The following is a 22601-nucleotide window of genomic DNA, read 5'->3' as shown; positions in this document are numbered from 1 at the left end:
AGTCTCCAAGTAGGAGGCTGCCAGTAAACCCGCCTATGGCAGGGACCCTTCCTTGCACCAGCCCAGCTATGACTGCCTTCCACACACCCACAGCAGAGAGGGGGAAACCATAATGTCAGTGCTGTCACAGGGTGCAGCATTGCCAGGATGTGCTACTGCCTGGGATTGATGCCTCTGGTCTGTCGGCCTCGACGCTCGTATTTGAGTCCTCTGTTCCTACTGACGTGGGCTTTTCTTTCCATCTGAATCATTCAATATGCCTTTGGAGCACAATGGAGCTGTGATTTTTTTCAAAGCCGCCAGCCTGCAGGAAACAGAAGGTCTCTGAATAAAAGGGAGGCTCTTGTTACAACTTCCCTCTTATTTACTGTTCCCAGTAGCAGAGAAGTAAAAAGACAATGAATGAAATGGAGGATTAATCATGCGTAGCACTGAAATATAAACAAGGAGACTACACATCCCAGAGCACTGCTCCAAGCCATGGCTCGTGCCTGCAGCGTGCAAAAATCTTGTAGCACCATGACCAGCTGGACTTCATGAAAAAGGGCAAAAGGCAGAGGAGGCTCCACAGGTGGTTTTTCAAAGGTAAACTTGCAAACTGGGAATTTTACATGGACTTTTCTCTGTTCAGTGCTCTCAAAAGTTCAATTCAAGTTGATATCTCCTGTGCTTAATCACTGGTCCATGACTTTTGCAGAGGAAACTCCCCATTTTCCCATTTTTTCACATTAATTTTAAAACAATAAAAGTTCAGGACAACTCCTTTGTCCCACAGAAGACTTTCAAAAGTGCTTCAGAGAGAACCTACTGTGCTGCACGTTGTGTAGCTTTGCTCCTAAAAAGGGTTGTGGTCATTCGTCTTGCTTCCTTTTCCACTTGCTTTTGGGTCAGTATCCAAATACCAAAAGATTACTAATCATGTTCCTTATTTATTTTTTTAAATCAGAGTATTGATTAATACAGTAAAACCTGTATTTGATTTTCAGCTGTAGAATTTGAGAATTCACCCCGGTCTTTGCAAAGGTGTTGAGCACCTCAAATTAATTGGTAATAAATTAACCTTGGAAGGTTGTTTGTGTGAGGCAGATTACATGCATGCAGCTTTGTGAAGGACCTCAGTGAAGCAAAACACAGGAAAGAAATGTGGAAACGGGGATGTGTAACACAATTCAAATGGCCTGAAATATCTGTAATAAATAGTTGATTTGTGTATCCAAATATCTGCATCTGTCAGGTAAGTTGATTTTTCTGGCCTTGGAATGATGCATTTAATGTGAAGGTTAAAGTGAAGTGGAGACCGTAATTGTACAACTGATAGGGAAGCTGCTCCTTATCCTTATTCAAAAACTCCAACAAAGCTCTAAACTGTTCTTTTTACAGTTCTCTTTAAAAAGTATACACGAAAAAGTTAGTGAAAATTTATTTGAGCCACCTGCAATAATAAAATTGAAGTGACCCAAGTCTGAAAATACCACAATACGTCTCTAAGTGAATATAAAAAGCCAGAACATGTGATATAATTAAGCTAATAACCAAACCCAACCGATGTGTGTTAATACAAGACTTGGAGGATTATGTGAATACAAGTCTAGGAAACCAAAGCAGCAGTGCTGCTTAACTAATCTCTGCTAATAACTCTGCTACCCAGCCTTGGCGCCCGGGGCAGGCAGCGGGCAGGGAGCAGGCAGCAGGCAGGCAGGAGCACTGCCAAAGGCTCCTGGCCTTGCTGTCTCCCTGCTTGCCTGAAGGCTTTACAGCTTGCACTGAGGGATTTGTTTCACTTTCTCTTTCTGCTGTGCAGGGCTGCACTGGACGGGTTGCAACATCCTCCATCAATTACTTACCCTGTTTGCATGGAAATCAAAATATATATTCTTTTTAATAATAAAATTAAATTTTTTTAATACTACCTTTAAAGCCATGCTGATGCTGCATTAAATTAGTCAGTGATACCCTCTTAAATGCCCTTTCTAAATACTTTCTAAGAGGGGAATTGCATTAACCTCTAAGCTGCAACTCCCCTGTTTACACACAGCAAAGGTGCTGCCAGCCTGAGCCTGCCAGGTCCATCCTGGCCAAGACAAGAAGGGTTACCCCTGCAGGTCCCACCAACCCAATCCCCTGGCACTTGCAGCCTCCAGGTGACTCATCTCCAGACGTTTGATTTGCCAGTGGTTCCATGGTGAGGAAGAGAAGGTGGGGAAGAGCTGCCTGCAGTCTCTCATGGTAGGAGTGCTTCCCAGACAGGTCCTTCATTGCTTGCCTTTGATTTTATTCATTTTAGGATAATTAATAATAGAGAGTTCCTAAGCAAACCAAATTTGGACAGTCTTTGGAGATCCAGATAACAAATTCTGGGAAGAGTCTGTTTTTAATCCTTCTACCCACTACAGCAGATGTTGGAGGATCTCAAGTCAGGATGTGGGTTTGCCGTGTGACCTGCTGAGGCCCCTGTGGTTGTGTCTCCCCCTGAGCTGGAGAGACTGATTCTGTCCCAGCATTTTCCCATGAGGATGTGCACACTGACAGCCTTGGGAGATCACAGAATCTGTGTGGCACTGGCTGACTCAACCACACACTGCCAATGCAGCCAACAGCAAACGCAGTTAAAAGAATGATTTTCCAAAAAGCTGCAGTTCCTCAGGGCAGTGAAATACTGAGATTGACTCAATAGTTCATCCCTATAAAAAAACCCTCCACTCCTTCACGAAGACTTACATTCTACACAGATGATTTTCATCACGTGCCAGTCAGTTGCTGTGAGGGAAGGAGGAGCTGTGATGAGGGAGCCGACTGCACTGGTGCGGCCTCACCTTGAATATTGTGTGCAGTTTTGGGCACCACAATATAAGAAAGATATTGAGCTCATAGAGAGCATCCAAAGAAGGACAACAAAGATGGTGAACAGCTTTGAGGGGAAGCTGTATGAGGACTGGCTGAGGTCACTTGGCCTGTTCAGCCTGGAGAAGAGGAGACTGAGGGGAGACCTCATCTCAGTCTACAACTTCCTCATGAGGGAAAGAGGAGAGGCAGGCACTGATCTCTTCTCTGTGGTGACCAGTGACAGAACCATGGGAATGGCCTGAAGTTGTGTCAGGGGAGGTTTAGTTTGGATATTAGAAAAAGATTCTTCCCCCAGAGGGTGGTTGAGCACTGGAGCAGGCTCCCCAGGGAAGTGGTCACAAGGACCAAACCTGACAGAGTTCAAGAAGTGTTTGGACATACTCTCGGGCACATGGTGTGACTCTTGGGGATTGTCCTTTGCAGGGCCAGGAGTTGGACTCAATGTTCCTGCTAGGTCCCTTCCAGCTCAACATGCTCTGTGATTCTGTGACTCGAAGCAGGTACTCTGAGACCAGGAACTGCAAAATGTTACCTATACCAGCGGCACTTCTGGGGGTGGTGGTCAGAGCGGGGCGTAAGTAAGACTGTGCTTTCATATTTTGTTGTTGTAACTGAGCTGCCAGATTTAATGTATTCCATTTCCAGGGGTTGATGGAAAATGCAGGGATGCTTGTGGTGCTGGCTATTCAGAGAATTGCAGAGATAATGGTACAAGATGACCTGACTCCTGGACTTTCCCCCACTGCATCCCTGCCAGCCCAACCGGTCCATCATCCACATGGCCCCATTGTCCCCCCCATCCCCATGAGTGGCAGGTGTTGAGTGGGGCTCTTGGGGCTCCTTTTGGAAACCCAGGATGCACCACCTACCCACCCACTGCTCATCCTGGTATTGAGATTCCATGGCAGTCTTGTCACATTCCACTGCTAGGAAATCCTGCTCCAACCCACAGTTTTGAATCTCCTGGACAGATATCCCATTGCTCTTATAGGCATTTTCCCTGAGGCCTCGAATTCAGGAGAATAAGATGTTAAATGAGCTCTGAATATGAACTGAAATACTTCCATAAAATCATCAGATCATAGAATCACTTAGGTTGGAAAGGACCTTTAAGACCATTGAGTCCAACTGTTAACCCAGAACTGCCAAAAAGTGCCACAACACACATCTTTAAATACCTCCAGGGTTGGCAACTCCACCACTTCCCTGGGAAGCCTGTTCCAATGCTTGACAAAATGCTAATAAGGTGTGCTGGATTTTTTTTCCCCTTTCCCCCCTAACTTTCTAGTTTCAGCTTCTGCTAGCAGAACCTTGACAAATCTTCATGATGAGAAGATTCCCAAAGTTCATAGAGCTTTGCTTACTTTTGGACTTGGTCATGACTACTCCAGCAAGTCACCTGGAATTTTGTATAATTGCCATTATACGATAGATTGAAAAACATAGATTATATATTGTTATAAAGTTTGAGGGTCTGTCCTTGCCAGGGTCCTCACAGGCTTTAGTCTCCTTGCCAAGGCTTCTGGGTGCAGGACCTCTGGCAGGGAGCCTTAAACCTCAACCCTCAAAATTAAGGGGAATTTCTAAAAAGGAAGGTGTGTGTTCAGTGTATCACCCAGCTAGGGCAAGGAGGAGCACAGGCAGAGGGGTGCAGGGTGCTGCCTGCTGTCCCAGACCCCTGCGCCTCTCTCCTCCTGTGTCCCATGGGATGCCGCGGGTAATAGGAGCTGCACGAGGTGGTGACAAGCTGCCGGCGTTCCGGGTGTTTGATCCGAGGAACTCACCAGTGAGACAGGAAATGTCAAGATTACATCACATGAATAATTTTTTTAAAGCCCTGAAAAAGACCTTGTTAAAGTCCGTGTCTCTGCAGTGTGATCCCAGCTCCTTTTGGTTTTGCTTTGCATTTCCACTTCATAGGAACAGGCAGGCATATCCTCCCCCCAGATATCGCTTTTTAAAATCCTTTTCTTTGATTTTACAGTGCTTTTGTTCACCATGGCCTTGGCACTCACTGGGGCTGGTGGAGCAAGTGCCCACTTTGCGGGGTCCCCCAAAGGATAGATGTGTGGGATGCCCACTGGGCTGTGTGGAGCAGGCCATCGCTCCAGCATCTGAAGCCAAGCGCAGGCCTTGGGCCTTTGGGGATGCTGGCTGCAGCCCAGCTTATCTGCACTGGGAAGGATGGAGAAGATGTGGGAGTGGAGCTGCCAGCCCCTTCCCCATGTGTTTGCTTATGTTCTGGGTGGGCACCCTGGGCAGCCCAACTGTGCTGCAGGGAGACACCATAACTTCATAGAGCAAAACTGCACCTCATTATTCCACTGATTTTGCAAAACTATTAAGGAGCCTCCAACAGAGTATGTGACCCACACATGTTTAATTTCTTTTATGGTTTCTGTTATGATATATGCTGGATGTGTTTTTATAAAATGAAGATTTATTGGAACCTGGAATTTTATGGCTTTAAGGTTCAATTGAGTCCAGATTGTGAGTTTCTCCTTTTGGAAGAGGAGAAGAAGGTTTAAAAGAGCCCATCTGCCTGTGGCACTTATGAAACTCTAGGCCAAGGATGACACCTTTTCCCTTAACTTCTACTATAACGTCAAAGCAAAAATTTACCATCAAATGTTATGTCTTCCATGTGTGATGCTGTAGATATAGATCGTGGAAATTCTGTTGGGTTTCTTTCTTTTAAGTTATTATCTGTGCCATAAGAAAGTCAGGACTCGGTGTAGGATCCAAGGATGAGTGGCGAGACAGCACAAACCCAGACCGTGCATAATTATTGACAATGTGCCTTTCACTTCAAAATGTGCTCTTGCGCTCTTGATTTTTCTCGTAAAAGCACAGCGATGCCTTTGCTGCCTGCAATGCTGAGGAAAGCAGAATGTTTTTAAAACATTGTAAGAGTGTAAGAGTAACTATTAAACACATTCCATGCATTCATGTAAAATTAAGCACAAACCAAAGCATTTTCTTGGATGGTAAACGTAGCTTAGTAAAGAATAACATCAGTTCAGAAGAACACTCAGACGTTTGCTCTGGGATCTGCCCAGGGAGGTGGTAGATGCCCCATCCCTGGAGATATTCAAGGCCCCTGCTCATTGCTGGGGGTTTGGACTAGATGGCCTTTAGAGGTCCCTTCCAACCCAAACCATTCTGTGATTCTAGGAAGTAGCTCTGTTGACTTCTGTAAAGGTATTTTGCCTTTGTGCCTGCCAGGCATGAGCAGGGCTGGGGGTCCTTGTGCTGTGGGGTTTCAGTAAGAGAAGGTCTTATGACTGCCTGCTCAGGAGCCTGGGGGAGCCAAAGTGTTCATCATCCACGTGCAACATGGTAAGAAAATAAGGAAACGCTGTATTTCTGCTTTGCTGCCAGTGTCAAACAGCCCCAAGTGCTCTGGTAGGAAGCGAACAGCATCCAAGGAAGCAGAGTCTGAGTCCAGCTCTCCGGTTACCACGACATAAGTAAACAAACAAGTTTATCACAAGTAATGAGGGCATTGTGCCAGCTTCAGTTAAAATAATGAAATGAAAAAAAAAAAATCAAACCCAAACCAACAAATCATTACAGCATGAGGAAAGTCCTGAATGAAATTGATTGTTCATGCCAACTCCAGAAATATATCTTGTCGTAAACTAGGGCCTCCACATCTGCTTCAGCACCAGCAGATTCTTTATAAACAGCCTCTTTAATTTTATCTAACAGCCTGTTCACAGACATGCAGTCCAAAAATACATCTCCTTTTCCTCCTCACACTATCCTGAGCTTGGCAGGGCACCAAACATGAGGTTCGGCTCCTAGTTCAAAAAAGCCCTTCTTTAAGCATCGACTGAACTTGATTTAATAAAAACTCTGTCCAGCTTCCTCCGGGCAGCCCTAATGGGATGCAGAGCCCTGCACTTCTCAGGGGCTGTTCCAAACCTGCTCCATGTTGGGCAGTAAGATTTTTTTTTATGGTGAAACAAAATTACTTTACACTGGAGTTGGGGAACAGGCTAGTGTTCTCCAGAGTGTCTCCTCTGAGGAGTACAGAACTTTACTTTCAGATATGCCACCCTCTGAAAATGAGAGTGAGCAGGCAGCACAAGCTAAGCAGAAGCCACACAATGGGATGTCCTGGTGCCACGGATACTCCAAGGGATGCTCCAGTGCCTCTGGTATCCAGCCCCCTCCTCCTGCTAGCCCTCCCTTCCCTAGAGGAAGGAGAGAAAATCATCAAAGCCCCTAATTTGGCTTCCAATCCCCAAGTTCCCCTGAGAGGGGAGATGAATCCATCATGCCCCCAGTGTGGCACCGCACTGCCAAGTGCTTATAGGTGCTTCTGAAGGAAAGAGGGTATTCACTGGCAGAGAGGGGGTGTTATACTGGGGCTTGTTCCCAGAGGTTAGCCTCGACACCTGTAGCAGGACAACCACCTCTGCACCTCCTGATGCTGATGTTCCCAAGCACAGCACCGATTTTCTGTCTGCTGACTGCCTGGGAAAACTGGAAGGGGCATTGGCTGCCTTTTAATGTCAGGACAAGAGTGGCTGATGTCACCTTAGAAGATGAAATACCTCCCTGCTTAATTGCAGACCCAAATTTCTCGAGGAAACTCGCACAACATCGCATTCACCACAATGCAGCATTTAGTGCTCATTAGCTCAGTAGTTGAAAATGTTTCATAATTATCCTGTTCGACAATCCAAGGCATGGATTTTGAGCCTCAAAGTTTGCAGTGATAAAGAAATATTAATGGCCTGGCACATCATGATGTTCAGGGGAAAAGGATGTTTAATAGTTTCTCCTTATGGTTCAGTTGTTTATTTAAATTACTTGGAAACTAAACCAGCAGCAAACATAACCACTGCTGTTGGGCGGCACAGTTAACAGTAAGTCGAATTTATTTAGCAAAAGATTAAATGGAGTAAAATAAAGGAGGGGGTAATTTCTTGAGTGTTCAGTGAGGCAGATCCCATTGCCAAGACATGGAGGAGGATCAACAGAAATCCCCCAGAGCCCATCCAGTCACTTGGTCATTCTGACAGAGGCAAATGAGCAGCACAGATGTCAATGAAAGGAAACTACTGCTTTTGGCAAAGGATGCTGCAGGTCTGTAGTGATAGAGGGACTCTCAGTTGGTCTGGGGGATGCTGGTGGCACCCTGGTGTTTTTTATCACCTCCTGGAGGGATTTTCTGAATGATCTTTGTGGTTGTGCCAGGGAGGCTTGAGAGCCTTGTGCTGCTTGGCTGTCAGTTCCCAGCAGCACTTGTCCTCTGCAACAGGAGGAAAAAGTGGGGTTTGCTGTGGGGGCTTGTGATCCCTCCAGTCAGGTACCAAATTGTACTTTACAAAGCACTGCATTCGTCCTATGATACCTTACTGATCTGAACATGGCTGATGCCAGCCAGCTGAATTTCAGCTGAATATTTAGGAGAAACAAATCAAAGACAGTTAAATGAATTGGAGAAGTGGGTTTAGCTGCCCAGCTGTGAGCTGCAGTACACTGATCCTTCCTCTAACATACTACACCAGGAATGTATTTCAGTTCCAAATTATTAAAAATCTCTCCATTTTGTAAATCACATTTCAGAAGCTATTTTAGTTGTACAAGCATCCACTTGTTAGCAGTATCAAAGTGCTAGTGATACCTGTGCATGCTCTGCAGGATTTCCTTTCATAACTACATTTCACATCTCCCTAGCACGGGTTCAGATAACCTCAGCTGAGATGTACATGTAGATCTCCCTAGCATTTCTTTTTTTGGCCTGTCTTATGACTAGTGGGGTCAAATGGAAAAGCCACTTCTGAGTTAAGAGGCCCAGAGGGATATGGTGGGCAAGGGAGCAGGATGTAGGCATGCACAGGCACATCTACTCAGGTGGTGGCTCTACCATCTTTGGAGAGGGATGGGGTTTTCCAGAGCCTCATCCAGCCAACGTTGGGAACTCTCCAAAGTCCTTTCAGCCTTGCTTACTCCCACTGGAGCTTGCAGGCAGTGATACTCTGGCTCTGCGCATTCTGTACAGAGTGCCTCTTGAAATCCTCTCAGGCAGAGATGCTAAAAGCCTTCTCCCAGTGAAGGCCGGAGGATCCAGCTCACTCGGGCTTAGCTGATACTGCACTAGGAAGAAGGATAAGAAGGAAGCTTGAAAAGGTCACACTGAGGCTGCAATTTCCAAACCAGTGTGAAGGAACTGGATGCCTTAACACTCTCCAGATTAAACACTTGTTCTTGCCTGTTAATGGAATGTGTTGTAAAACAGCATCTTCTTTACCTATTCAAGGACAATTAGAGGGAGGGACCCACTAATACTCAGGAAAAAACTCTTTGTCTGCAGAGGCTGCTTTTCCCCACAGGTTGTTGGCAGAAAATAGTGGCTTGTGAACAACCTGAGTCAATGGGGCTGCAACAACAGCAGAAGTGGAGGAAAGAAAACACAACCTCACAGGAAACTTAAACAGTAAACAGAGAAATAACAGGTCTGAGGCACCCATAGGTTTCCTGGATTCATTTCCCTCCTTTTCCAGCATTTTGCTGAGCACTATAGCACTATTCAAGCCATTATTACATTAAGAAGTTTTTTGGCTTTTCTGCCTGCAAAAAGACTCATCACTTTTAAATTGAAGGCATCACTGTCTTATCTGGTCTGCAGCCAGAGGGACTGGAAGCAATAGAAGTGTTAACTTTCTCCTTCATCTCAGAGAACATTAACTTCAAAGCCCAGCCATAAACTTTCAGATGTAATGACTATTTGTCCAAAAGAGAAACACATCAGCTTGACCAATGACTGAAAGGTATAAAACACAGAGGTTACATTTGCTAAACACTTGGGAAAAATACATGGTTGTAGTGGGGTGTGTGGAGGTGGAAAGTTACTTCTGAATTATTTGGGCAGGCGGGACCAAGGGGCAGCGTCAAGGTTGTCATGGGTGGTTGTAGGTTCAGCACTGAGTGGTTTCTGTCCCAGAGGAGGATGGGTTGTCATGTCAGAGTGTGCTCCAGTGTGCCCTTGGATGCAGACCTTCATCATCAAGTGGGGACCTTGTGGCTGTGCTGGCAGCCACACTACTGTGATGCTATTCCAAAAAACTGTGGGAGAAAACATTTCTTCTTGCAGCTGCTCAGACAAAGCATTCAGGACCATCAGCACTTTCTCTTGTGTCTTTGCTTCATCTGTGTGAACACTGACTAGAGAAAAACCTGCTCTGGGTGCAGCTGCCTTTTCCCTTGAGCTCCAGGGCACAGGGTCCAGGTAGTCAGTGTGCTAACACAGGTGGTAAGGCATGCTCAGAAATTTCAGGCATCTTTGGTAAGATTCCCCACATCCCTCCTATTTTTTTTAACATGCTTTCCATTTTTCTGATGAAAATTCCATGGGAAAAAGAGCGTAAGGATGTCTTTTTGTTTCCATGTCTTGAGTATGAGGAATCTAGATGGACGAGAATTATATAATGTGACCTTTTTCCACAGTATAAGCATTGCTTTTCCTGATAACATCCCTTCTCCCCTCAGCCATTAAGGCTTGTGGGAGGAGCTCAGACCTCATCCTCTCCCTAGGTGGTGGGTGCACGATCCTTGTACGCAGCACACAGTGCTTGGGGTGAGCACTTTGTAGGATTAATCAACTATTTGGTGAAAGTGTTTTCAAAAGAAGTAATTGGGACGACTTGCTGCTAGGCACCAGCTTCTGCTTGCTGAGGCTCCAGGGCTGGGGAATGCGGTCCAGACCTGTGTGATTCCTGTCTGAGGATGGAGAGGAGGAAGTGCCAGAGTACGAACAGAGATTTTGAAAGGTTCGTAACATCTTCTGCCAACATGTTTTTTGAATCAGCCTTGCGTGAACAAGTGAGAGCCCGGAAGAGCCATGTCATCCTTGAAGGACAGCTGGGCTTGCTGGGGGGCTGCTCCATTTGGGATGGGAGTTAAATGGTTGCTGCCACTGCACAGGGAAAAGAGATGTTGGTGGCGTTGCTGGCTGCTCCACAGGCTTTGTTAGCACCTTGCTTTCCACCAATGCTGTGCTTGCCTGTCCCCAATCCCTCTGCAAGGTGTTAAAATGCCTCTATAGGGAACCAAAGAGCAAACATGAGCCCTTCTTGCTCGCCATATATGCTTATGTCCCCAAATCCCTGTTGGAGTGAATGGAGCTGATGGGGTGCACCCAGGTTCCTTGCCACACAGGTTGGGTGCTGAGATAGTGGCTCAGCTGTTGAAGTCTCTACCTGCCCCTAGATGTTTTCTGGCCTCTAGGAGGTCTCAGTGGCCTTCTCCAGGCTGTCCTCTCTCCCCTACTGCATTCCAAACTGAGCTCCTCCCAGCATCCTGGGGAACAAGCTGTGGGGGTGGCCATGAAGTGCTGGACCTGAGGATAGCAGTGGGGGCTGAGATGACATTCTGGAAATGTAAAGAACAACTTTGTGCTGAATCCATCTTGTCACCCTCCTCCTCATGGCACATCACCTTCTGCCCTGCCTTGGTCTCAATGGAGACTCCAGGGACAAGGACAGATAATAGTGGGTAGAGGTGGGGCAAGAGGAGAAACAGGGGGACAGGTAAGTAATTTATTTTAAGGGGCAGATGGCTTTACTCAGGCCAAACCAGTGCAATACCAGCAGGTCCCCCAGTCAGTTGATCCCCATGGGTGTTGGTGGAGCAGTGCTCAGCTTCCCCTGTAACACCACTGTTGGAGGGAGGCAGTCGGACTCCTTTTCCCCTGTAAAGTCATACCTGTGCTTTGTAGGCATGTTTCAGTGCATTTCAGTGCATTTCAGTCTGGTCTTTGCGAAGGGATCCACTATAGCAATCCCTTTTCAGTGCCTGGAGTCCTATTTTTTACCTCCACTGGATCATGTCCTGGGCTTCAAAGCCTACAGGGAGCAGTGACCCATTTTATTACACTGTCATAAAGCAATGGCCTTTCTCTGTTCCTGTATAAATAATAAATAGTAATTATATTTGTACATGGAGGCCTGCCAGAGGCCATGAGTATGAGACTTGAGATTTACTCTGAAAAAAGGAAGAAGAAAACAAGAATCCTGACAGCTTTTTACCTGGTTGCACAGCTGTGCTGAAAGAGGTGCCCTGCAGATCAAAGGGAACCCGCTCCTGTTCTCCCCAGGTGCTGCAGTGCTTCACCTATTAGAGCAGATATTAGTTATCAGGCAGCAGTGCTATGAACAGCACAAATGTGCACTTTGCTCTTCAGAGGCTAGGAAAGCCAGAAGGATGCCAGATTAGATTTAGGAAAGCACATATGGATGCGTTGCCTTCTTCAGCCTTCCTCCATTGCTCTGGAGGAAGACAGAAAGCACGGCTGTGGACAATCACAGCTGTAGAAGCATAATTGCAATTGCTGTCTGAGAGCTGCTTAGTGCTTCTGATAATCCTTGAGATCTGCAGTGAGTGCCTACAGTATGAAGGGAGAGTATTTGAAGGGAGAGTATTGGGGGCAGGGATAAGAGCACAGGAACAACTCTGCAGAATGATTGAAAAAAAACCACCTCTAACCTTTCAGTGTTTACATTTCACTGAGGGAAAAGATTGTCTGAGGCAAAAGCACAAGTTCAGAATGAAGCCCAGATTTCCTGATCTGGGATTTCAGGTGTTTGGAAAGTGTCTCTGATGCAAAGTCCTATATTGTGGCTTTCTCTAAAGGCTGAGCTCAGCTCTCAACCTCTTCACTGGCCAGAACTACAGAACCAGTCCACTGACAGCAAATTCCACCAGTTCTCTTCATACATTCAAAGGGATGCTTAGCTTCTGGGGACATAATGGGAAGGTGACAGCAGTGAAGTCTCATTTCAGTGTCGGGATCAACTATGTCTCAGAAAAACCTCCCTCTAAACCCCATACACTGCATAACAGATGGCACATCTGTTTCTATTTCCAGTATGATCTCACTAATCACTTTTTAAGAATCTAGCATCCAGGGTTAATCAACATGAGCTGAATTACAGTAAAGGTTCCTACAGCAACAGAAAAATCCTGTGCAACTCCCTTTCCTCAAGTTACCCTCTTGGATAGTAAGGTTCATCCTCTGAATTCTGCGCAAAACCTCACGATCCCTGAAAAGCCAGGGCCTCTCTCCAAAGACCTTCTGCCTCTCTAGGCCTTTGTCTATTTGACAAGGCAGATCTGCCAATAGTTGATTTTCTGTTTGGTAGTCAAACTAAAAGCTAAAAATGCATGGTACAGGTCAACGCCAAACCCCTCACAGAAATGGAAGGGCAGATTCCCAAGGAGACTTTGTCCTCAGCCCAAGGCCTATGAAGAGAAGCTATCACCCGCTATAACCCACTGCCTACAACATAGACTCAGAGCACACAGGATGAAAATTCAACCCCCTTCTGTTTCTCATATGGAAAAGTATTTTCAAAAAGGTTTCCTAGAAGCAGTATCACACCCAGCACCCAGTGTGCCAGGCAGCACCTGAGGCATGTTGAGAGAGAGGAGAGCAAGGCAGGAGACTGGCTTAGCCTGGCCGTGCCTATGCTGCTCAATAGAAGCAGGCCAAGGCAGAATGGCACTGCTGAGCTCACAGGCACCATGCCTAGAGCTTGCTTCCGGAGGATAGAATTTGTCTTGGAAACAGCTATTTGTAGGGATCCAAACCAGATCTTAGAGTTAGCAGAGAGCCCAGCAGAGAATAAGCGTAAGTTGAGGGCTGGAGTCCATCTCTTTGTTGCTGGTGATGTAGATATGCCTGTCAGATGCACCTACAATGTCAGAAACAACTCCCCATCTGACTTGTGGGCCTTCATCCTTGATTGTTCCTACCATGTTGGTTAGCACATACCTGTGTTGTCCTCTGGACCTGGACAAGCAGCTCCCTCCATCCGCCAAGCAGCACTGCTCTGGGCATAGCTACTCCAGGGACAACTTTCAAGAGTGACATGGACAAGCTCTGTCTCCCTTCCCTCATGATGCTCCTCAAGCATGGTCCCTTCAGCCTTTCTATCCTCCAGCTCTCCTGAATGCTCTCATTCCTCAGTTCAGGGCATGCAATACACCCTATGGAATCCCAACACTGGTGAGCTATAGCATTGTCTTCATTATACTGGGCATATTATGCTGGGACAAGAAAACACCAAACCTAAAAAAATATTAGTTTTCTCTTAAGTCCATAGGCACAACACACAGGGCCAAGCTAAGCTGGAGTCAAGTGCCATGTCATGCAGTCAGGGCCAACCTACTTCATGTTGGCTGGCCCTGAGCAGCCAACTCTACTCTGACACAACTACTCTCATCCACTACCTCCCAGATCCCAGGGCAGCTCTCTGGGTCAGGCAGTTTAGCCCCACAGATATTTCTGCTCTACCTGGTCCAATAAACAGTGTAAGTAATTTAGAGAACATTATACTCCAAGCAAGAGGATTAGAAGAGCCCTGTTGCAGGCTGTCCCACAGCCTGAAGATGTAGCACATCAGGTAAATCCTCACTCCAGCTGAGGCTTCCTTGTGAGATCAGTTTCAAAAAAGGTTTAAAAAAAAAAGGTAAGTAATTTTGATGTTTTTAATTTTCTGGACTAATTCTGATAAATGGATTGCGCACCAATTGTCAGATAGCTTTGCTCAAACAGAAATTGTGTTTTTCAGTGAATAAACTGTTCTTCAGAAATCATTTGATCTACTTGTATTCCCTTCCCACTGAATAACCTTCCCACAATGAATAACCAGGGCCATTGTGGTGACGGCGTGGCCCCAGCCTGGCCCGGAACTCGGGCGCGTAGCATGGCCCTGGCCCTGGGTGCTCAGGCCCGGCCCCGGGTGCGGAAAGGAGAGAGTGGGAGCTTTGCCGGCGCGGACTGTGCCCTCACGGGAGATGAGAGGGGGAGCCTCGGAGCACAGAGAAGAGATGGACAACTCTAAACCCGGGCAGATGGAGCTCGTCAGCCCTGTAAGGCCATCCATCTAAAAGAAGGTCACTCTAAACAAACCTACGTCCTGAGGACCTCGCTGCCACCGTCCAAGCTCGCTCGGCCCTGGCAGATGAACCTTAGGATTAAAGGGTGTTCAGTTCCACACATACTGTGTCTCAGCTAAAAAATCCATTGAGCAGGCTCGAAGGCCTTACCCACATTTGCATACCACCTAAGGAGTCTTTCTGCTGTGCCTTTTGCAATACGGACGGGCCTGTCTCGTATCGGCCTTTTTAGCCACCAGCGCGCTTGTAACAAATGTGGGTAGAGCCCTTCCCAAATCTTCGTTCGTGAAGCCTAGCCATGATTCCCTTCCCACTGCAACAGGAGTGGGAAGGGAAGCTGTAGGTAGTGCTTCATGTATGATCATCTCTGCTCTGGCTCTAATGTAGCCACCAGCTGGTCTTACTATCTGCCTGCTCTTCTGTTTGGAGACACCAAGGATCATCATCAGACTTCGTCTCTCACTGTGGGCAGGTTCTTCCTCAGCCACACCTCTCCCACTGCCCTCAGCATGGCCAAATCAAGATTTGGTTACTTAATTTCCATATCAAGGATTTTTAACTACTATCATTGGTGTTTCTATGTCCTTGCTTTCAGGACACAAATCTTTATGACCCCATCGGGTTATGCCATCTGTTGTCTTTTATATTTTAAACACCTTCCTAGGGACAAATATAAACACAGTAACGCTAATGTTTGTTACCAGGACATGGCAGTGGGACTTCACAGGTGGCTTAGCTGAGAATGGCCACAAATAACAGAATCACAGAATGGCTTGAGTTGGAAGGGACCTTAAAGATCATCTAGCTCCAAACCCTCATCATGGGCATAGATGCCACCCACTAGACCTGGGATGTCCTCTGAGGACAAACTACTTGGCCCTGATTTTTAACCCCCTCCATCACCATAGGCACCAGCATCAGTCACCAGGGGCCCCCAAAGCCCACTGGAGCCATAAAAGGCTGCTAAAATGGTAGCCTTGGCACTTGTAGGTCGAGCACAGCCAGTGGGGGGGAAAGCCAGGTGTTTGTAGGTGTGCTTCTTTTAAAGTTGATTTATTTTAGCAGGACTTTTACAGTGTGCAGCTGGCTGTGGTGGCCAGCAGACATGGCAGTGTCCAGGCCAAGAAGACATTGGGGCTGGTGAGGGACTCCTGGAACCCTTTGGAGACCACCTGGTTTAACCTGCTTTGGCTGACCCTGTTTGAGCAGAGGAGATCTTGACCTAGGCAATCTCCAGAGGTGCTTTCCAACCTCAGTCACTGAGTGAGATTTATTTAAACCTCTGGCATAAAGCACAGTTATTTTCAAGTATTCCATCAATTCTCAACTCAATACAGGAAATGTGGTTTTCAAGGCCAACAGCACATTGAACCTTTACCAGACTGTGAGGTCAGAGATTCAGAGGGGCTTTAACAACTTAACAAACCAGGGAACTACAAAACATGCCATACAAGTCAGACGTTTCTATGCAACAACCATATGATCGAAAGTTTCTCACACAAAAACCATTTGCTGTCAGGACAGAGTGGAGCCAAGTCAGTGTGATTCAAGTTTTTAGAGTCAATTTTGTAAAACTTCAGAAGGAGTTACTTAGTGCCACCCAGTGTTGGCAGAAAGAAAAAGGAAGGTTAAATATGGTTACAACTGGGTGTAGCCCATTGAAATAGGAAAAAAATCCCAGCTCTTGCTTTCTGTATCAGGGGTGAGCAATTCCACAGAAACTGTGTAGCACTGACGTCCAAGAGATAGGTGTCCCAGAGCTGAAATGGCTTAGCCACCTTGTTAAAAAAACTTACCACTTTGTATATTCACTTTTCAAAACAGGTAATTAGTTTGAGATGCAGATGGTCCCTTTTGCCACAAGACTCACTCCCCTAGTCTGACATCAGTGTAAGTGAGAAAGTTGTGCTGACTTTTCTGGTTAGGTGCTCAGGAGTCTAGATGAGAAACAACTGTATAAGATGTATCTCTTTCCTAGAATAAATAAATACAGTTAGATATTACCTTTTCCCCACTTTGTCTCAGATGTTGCACATGACCTGACTTTTCCTTGAATCCTTTAAAATGATACAGGATCTCATGTATATCAGACATGAAAATACTCTCCCAGTTAGGATCTTTGGATGGCTGAATAACTGCACTCATGCTTTTGTCCTTCAAAGGACTATATAGATTCACAGAATGGTTTGGGTTGGAAGAGACCTTAAAGATCATGTAGTTCCAGTCTCCTTGCCATGGGCAGGGACACCTTCCACCAGACCAGGTTGCTCAGAGCCCCATCCAACCTGGCCCTGAGGACTTGAACACATCATGGTCCCATTTAACAGCCATGGACAGTGAGATTCTGAGCAGGCACTGTCCTCCCCAGATGGGAGAGCTGGGGCATGGCCAAGGGGGGATGGAGGAGATCTGGAGCCAAGAACCCAAGTGGGAAAGCTGGGAAGGGGAAAGCAAAGCCCTGAGATACCTCAAATCCACCACATATTGGTGGATCAGGGCCTCCCAGGGTTGTGGCTTCACTTGTTGTGGCCATGGCAGAGAAATCCCTTTCTACCATTTTGGGCTCCTTCACTCTGCTCTGAAGTATTCTCATTGCCCAGAGGGAAAAAAAAGACAACAGTGGTTTGAGTGATTCTCTGCCCGTTCTTTATTTCACCTCCTAGAAGAAAAAGGCCAAGGAGAGACTGACACAGAAGTTTATCTCAGATTGATACAACAGAAACCCAACAGCAAACTGCAGAGTTAGCTGTCCTCTGAAGTGACATCACCTCCATGAGCTGCCATGCTGGCACTCCATATTTCCGGGTGGAAGGGCTCCCTACTGGCATTTTTACTTTTTTTTTCCCACCCATGAAGCCATCTACCAGTCACACAGCCAATCCCTTGGATTTGTGCCTGCTGACAACAAGTTTCCTTTCTCACTTACCTTTCACTAAGTGCTGGGAAACAGGCCAGGCAGTGTGGCCACACATTACGTGCTGAAAACTCCTCTTCGGGGGCCAACACACCTGAGGTGTTTTTTTCTTTTCTTGCCAGTCCCATGAGGTTCCTGGAGGACCTGGGAGCTGGGTTGCCTCTGCTGGCTCCTGTTGAAAGACCTCCATGATCATTAATTGCATCTGCATGTCTCACTAGGGCCCTACATATCCTAGGTGCTCTCCACAGCTATGAGAATCTTAGTCCTCCTCTTACAGAGCTCATAATTTAAAACCCAAGGGAGAAAATCACAGAAAATTCCTGTGACAACTGCTCAGCTCGTGCCTCAGGAATTCATCAAAAAGATAATTTTTCCAAAGAAGGCTATGGGACACAGTGTGCACAGAAGGAGTTGGTGGAGGAAGGAGACCAGACAAATACATCATTCTTGGAAAAAAAAAAGTATCTGTGTGCATCCCCCCAGTTAGGAAGGTTTACAGAGTAGGTTCACAATGAGAGACAGTCCCTGCTCCTGAGGTTTTACAGTCCCACCAATCAGAATGAAATAGTAGGAAGGGGAAAGGCAGAAGCAGGAGACCTGTCAGTCCCTGTGTTACACAGAACAACTCTGCTCAGTTTGCAGGTCCGAGGCATTTTTAAGCCTATAAATAAACTGGGAACGTTAATGATGCCATTAATCTCCACTGGCTGCCGTCCCAGCTATTTTCAGTGGCGAGGTTACCTTGTTTCTCCCAGCAAAAGTAGGTCTCAAGGGGAGGGTCAGGCGAGCAGTGGGGATGGACGCTTTGTGCCCAGGGCCAGGGCCAATACCCTCGGCGTGAGGACACTGCCACCATCCTTGGCAGCCCAAGGAGGAGGTGTCCCAAAAGCCAGCACAAAACAGACAAAAACAGACATCAGGTAATAAATGATGGGAAAAAGCAGAGTGCTGCCAGCTGTAGAGGGAAACCTGTGACTGCCCCTGCTGCAGCCCTATGGCAGAGTTGTCTTCTCCATCTCCTGCAAGGAGATACCCTGATGGAGACCCTCCGCTCTTCTGTAGCTGCTGGGAGCCTGCTCCACCACCTCTGCCTTTCCAAGGACAGAAAGTGGCGGGGCTCAGAGCTACAGAACAGGGGGGAGCCCAGGATGGGACAGGCCAGGGCATCCCAGCACACTAGCCCAGGGCAGGGAGTGGCTGGAGTGCAAGTCCCTGGGGAAACGAAGGCTGCCTTGAGACAGCTTCTTGCCCGGTATAGCTCTGAGGTTCATCTTACAAGTATTCCATGCTTTTGTTTCTTTTATTATTTCTGTTACAATATGCCAGGAAAAATATTATTCCTAAAAGAAAATAAGTTCACACTTACTGGAAAAAGGTGCTTTTGAAAATCAAGTCTACACATTGCTTTCCTTTGACCTGCCTGCTCAGATATCCAAGACAGTTGGATACCATCATGGAGAAATTAATGTTCCAGTGCCACCAGAAAATAACACTGTCCAGCTTTTTCTTTTCTCTTCTGCAATGAGCTCAAGATGTTGAGACATTCACCAAGTAATATTACAAAAGAATCATTCACACTCTGGTCCCAGGTGACATGTGGCTACTGTAGCTATTAGGACTTACCCTCCCTCAGTGGCATAAGAGTCAGTTTTCCAAACTTCTCAGGAAGTACCTACTGTTTTTTGTTCTTTGTGTTGCTTAGTGTTGTTTCCTGAATGCTTATGTCTACAGTGGTCTGAATGCCTTTATAATGTACCAACTAGGAAAAATTAGGAGAAATTTGGATATTTTTCTTACCTTAACAATGATATTTTGGGGCCAAAGTCAGCAACTTCTCTGTGGAAGATCCGGCCTGCTTGACCTGGATTGAAGCTCACAAACAATGCAGTCTGTTCTCCCTCAGGAACTGCTATAAAATGCATTTAATTTACTTGAGTTTTGCTATTTTCCCTCAATTATATCCCCTGGACAATCTGAAAGCACTGCTGATGCTATGGCTTCCATGCTGCACCTGCTGTTTACCCTCTTCTAGGGGACATGCAGGATATGATCATTGGTATAAACTGCAGGAGCATCACTTTCAGTAGGGAAGTGGGGGAAGAAAAGCCCCTCAGAGGTATTCTGTGTCTGAAGAAACAGCATGTCCAATAAAGAACAAAATTGCAACTGCAATCTTGCACAAGATACACAGAGATACTCCAGACAGACTTAAACATTCAACTTGACAAATTAATCAGCTTGTCAAGCAAAGGAAGTCATTGTGGTCAGAGTGGTCATGGAAGGTAACTAATACTCTCCATTTGCAGCATCAAGCAATTAAGAATTTAAAATATTACAAGAGAGGAGAACTGAGATGTTAGAGAAGAAAACATATACACAGGAGTGAAGACAGCAACATATAAAGGCGGGAAAATGGAAAAGAAATGCCAGAAATGTTTCATATTGACCCAAATAAATAACAACCTCAAATGAATTGGTTCAGGCTTGTTTCATATGGTAAAGATACAGGCTAAGCCAAGTGAATGGTCTCAGGCTAGTAGCAAAGAAGAAATTATTTCCCTAGAGCAAAAAAGGCATCTGTTTATTTATCTCAGTTATGAAAATGTCCTTGTCAGATATTGGCTGAGCTCTCTCTGGGCAGGTCACTTACCTCCTCCTAGCTTCAGAAGAGACCTCTAAAACACTATCCCTGCAAACACGATGCACCTGTGCAGTTATCCCTCTTCTTCCCAGGAGCACTGAACTACCTGAGTGGTCTCAGAAGGCACAGACCTTCCCTATGCCTGGAAAATCCTGCTACAGAAAAATGTGACTGCTAGTAGCAGTAATACTGGAAGAGATCCTTGTACCTCCCTGAAGCCTCACCTGCACAGAATCACTCTGTGGGGACAGGGTTACATTAAACGTGCCTTTCATGGCAATACCAGGCAAAAAAATTCCTCCTTGCTCACCCCATTGCTGACCCCAGAGCATGGCTACTTGCTGTCACAGTGCTTCCTTGCACCAGGAGGGAAATACCGAGGACCAGGGTCCAGAAACGATCAGTCATAAATAAAATCTAGCAAAAACTTGTTGCTGCTTAGAAGAAATCATCAAAGAAAAAACCTAAGTCAGGGAGTTCCTTGCTTGGCACATCAATGATGAGGTGATGCACTGCAGCTCAGAAGTTGGAAGGAGCAGCTAGAGAAGCAGTGGGCATTGTTGCCAAAGGTTAGCCTCAAACTATGGCCAGTGTTTCCACATTTCCACAAGGATGGAAAGAAGGGTGACAGTGTCTCAGACAAGAAATAGGTGGATCAAGGTGGGAGAGCTGAGCCCTGCACCCAGGCTTAAGTGAATTGATATATGCAAGCCCTGACTGACAGCACTGGTGACTCCAGGAAGGCCTGAGGACTCACACCTGATCTACACATTTTGGGGAGCAAGAAAAGTAGTGATTCATCAGATCAGTCATAGAAATGTGAAATTCTCTTTTGTTAATGCTGACAACTAATTTATATTTGCCTGGTACAATGAGTACAATGCCTTTCCTTAGGGATACTCAGGTATGTGGCAGTAGAAGCCCATTATTGCCTTCTGTAGGACCAAGATGATGCTGTGCTGGCCAGGCAAGAAAACAATGTTGCTGCTTTGGTTCTAAGCGAGTGCTGAACAGGACACAAGAACAGTGGAAAATGCCCACAGCTACATAAATGTGGCATTCCAGTGTGCCCTGAAGCAGCAGAGCCTCCTAGTGCTGCTGGTCTGAGTGGACTTCGTTAGCTCATTCGGGTTTCTCAGAGTCCTGGAGGAGACATTAGACAGTTGTGAGATTCAGTCTCTAATTAGGTCCCTGTAGTGGTAAGATTGCTTCCTTTATAATCACTCAGTGGGAACTAGTACTTTATCCTCTGTACTCAAATTTTTATTTCTTTCACCCTCATTTTCTCTCCAATGCCTGGAATCTCCAGTCCACTGGATGACAGCTGCAAAAGCCTATGACATTCACTTTAAGGATGATTCTTTTCAGCTGCTTCACATTTCCTTTTGACAAGCTCTTCTAGTGATATTTACTGCAACTAATGAATTAACTCACAGCTGGACCACTTGCTAGTCTTTTCAATCCAGAGCTGTTTTAAATCTTGATTAGCTGGTTTGATTTGTAAATCTCACAGGACTGCTAAGTCCAAGCTGTTCTGTCTTACTCTGTTCAGGAGACAGTTCCTGGTTATGCAGAGCAGCAGTACATTCAGGGGGACTCCACCTCTCCAGCAGGTAGAAAAACAGTGTATTATCCAGAGGAAGCAGTTCAGTTCACAGGGAAAATTATTTAGATAGCTGGAAAAGAAAAAGTCTTGGTATTTTAAGCATCTGTGAAAAACAATGCAATGCAATACATATTACATTTCACAAGCATCTTGCACAAGCGATATTACACAAATGCATCTTTCTCCATATTTTTGCAGATCCTCTTTTCTGTTTCTAGCTTCTGAGCACATCCCTAGCAGTCCAGCATTTCAAATTAGGATCCTTATTTGAGTTCAAACATGAAATTAGTCTAATTTGTATAGATTCTGCCCTCTCAAGTCCCAAGCTTCTTATAGGGGTCAGCAGGTGTTCGGCTGTTGTGGCTGTCAGGTCATTTGCATTTTGGCAACCAACTGTGGCTTTAGGCACCCGATTTTCAGCGATTTGACTCCCAATTCTAAAGATTTGGCCTGGAGGTAAGCAGCAAACTGGAATTTGTAGCCCAGAGCCTGGGAACATGCTAGTCATGTAGTTGCTTAAGTTCAGGTTGAAAAGTGAATGCACATGCAGGCTCTTCACTTGTTTGAAGACTTACAGCAAAACAGGAAGTTATTAGTATCAGAGCCCAAACTGACTTGAGAGTCAAACAATATCAAACAAAAGGTGTCACCCCCTTTTCCTGTTTATATCTTGCTAGTTT

The 22601-nt window shown here is 45.9% G+C and overlaps 1 long non-coding RNA gene across 4 annotated transcripts in view; it reads right to left on the bottom strand.

Annotated features, from left to right (window-relative positions):
• Positions 1–90: 90 nt before the first annotated feature.
• Positions 91–22601, bottom strand: part of LOC108499098 — a 73603-nt gene continuing 51092 nt past the window's right edge. For 2 of the 4 annotated variants that reach the window (XR_001875419.1, XR_001875421.1), the window contains 4 exons: positions 19472–19583; positions 17684–17843; positions 16554–16731; positions 3291–5720 (listed from right to left, as the gene is read on the bottom strand). This is a non-coding gene — a long non-coding RNA (uncharacterized LOC108499098). Of the gene's footprint in view, positions 305–3290; positions 5721–16553; positions 16732–17683; positions 17844–19471; positions 19584–22601 lie in introns of those variants that run through there. The other 2 variants (XR_001875420.1, XR_001875422.1) reach the window with 2 other exon arrangements.

The sequence above is a fragment of the Lepidothrix coronata genome, unplaced genomic scaffold (assembly GCF_001604755.1).
Source record: "Lepidothrix coronata isolate B3197 unplaced genomic scaffold, Lepidothrix_coronata-1.0 Scaffold69, whole genome shotgun sequence".
Lineage (NCBI taxonomy): Eukaryota > Metazoa > Chordata > Aves > Passeriformes > Pipridae > Lepidothrix > Lepidothrix coronata.
Note: the sequence above shows the minus strand (reverse complement) of the source record. Positions and strands in the feature narration are given on the sequence as shown.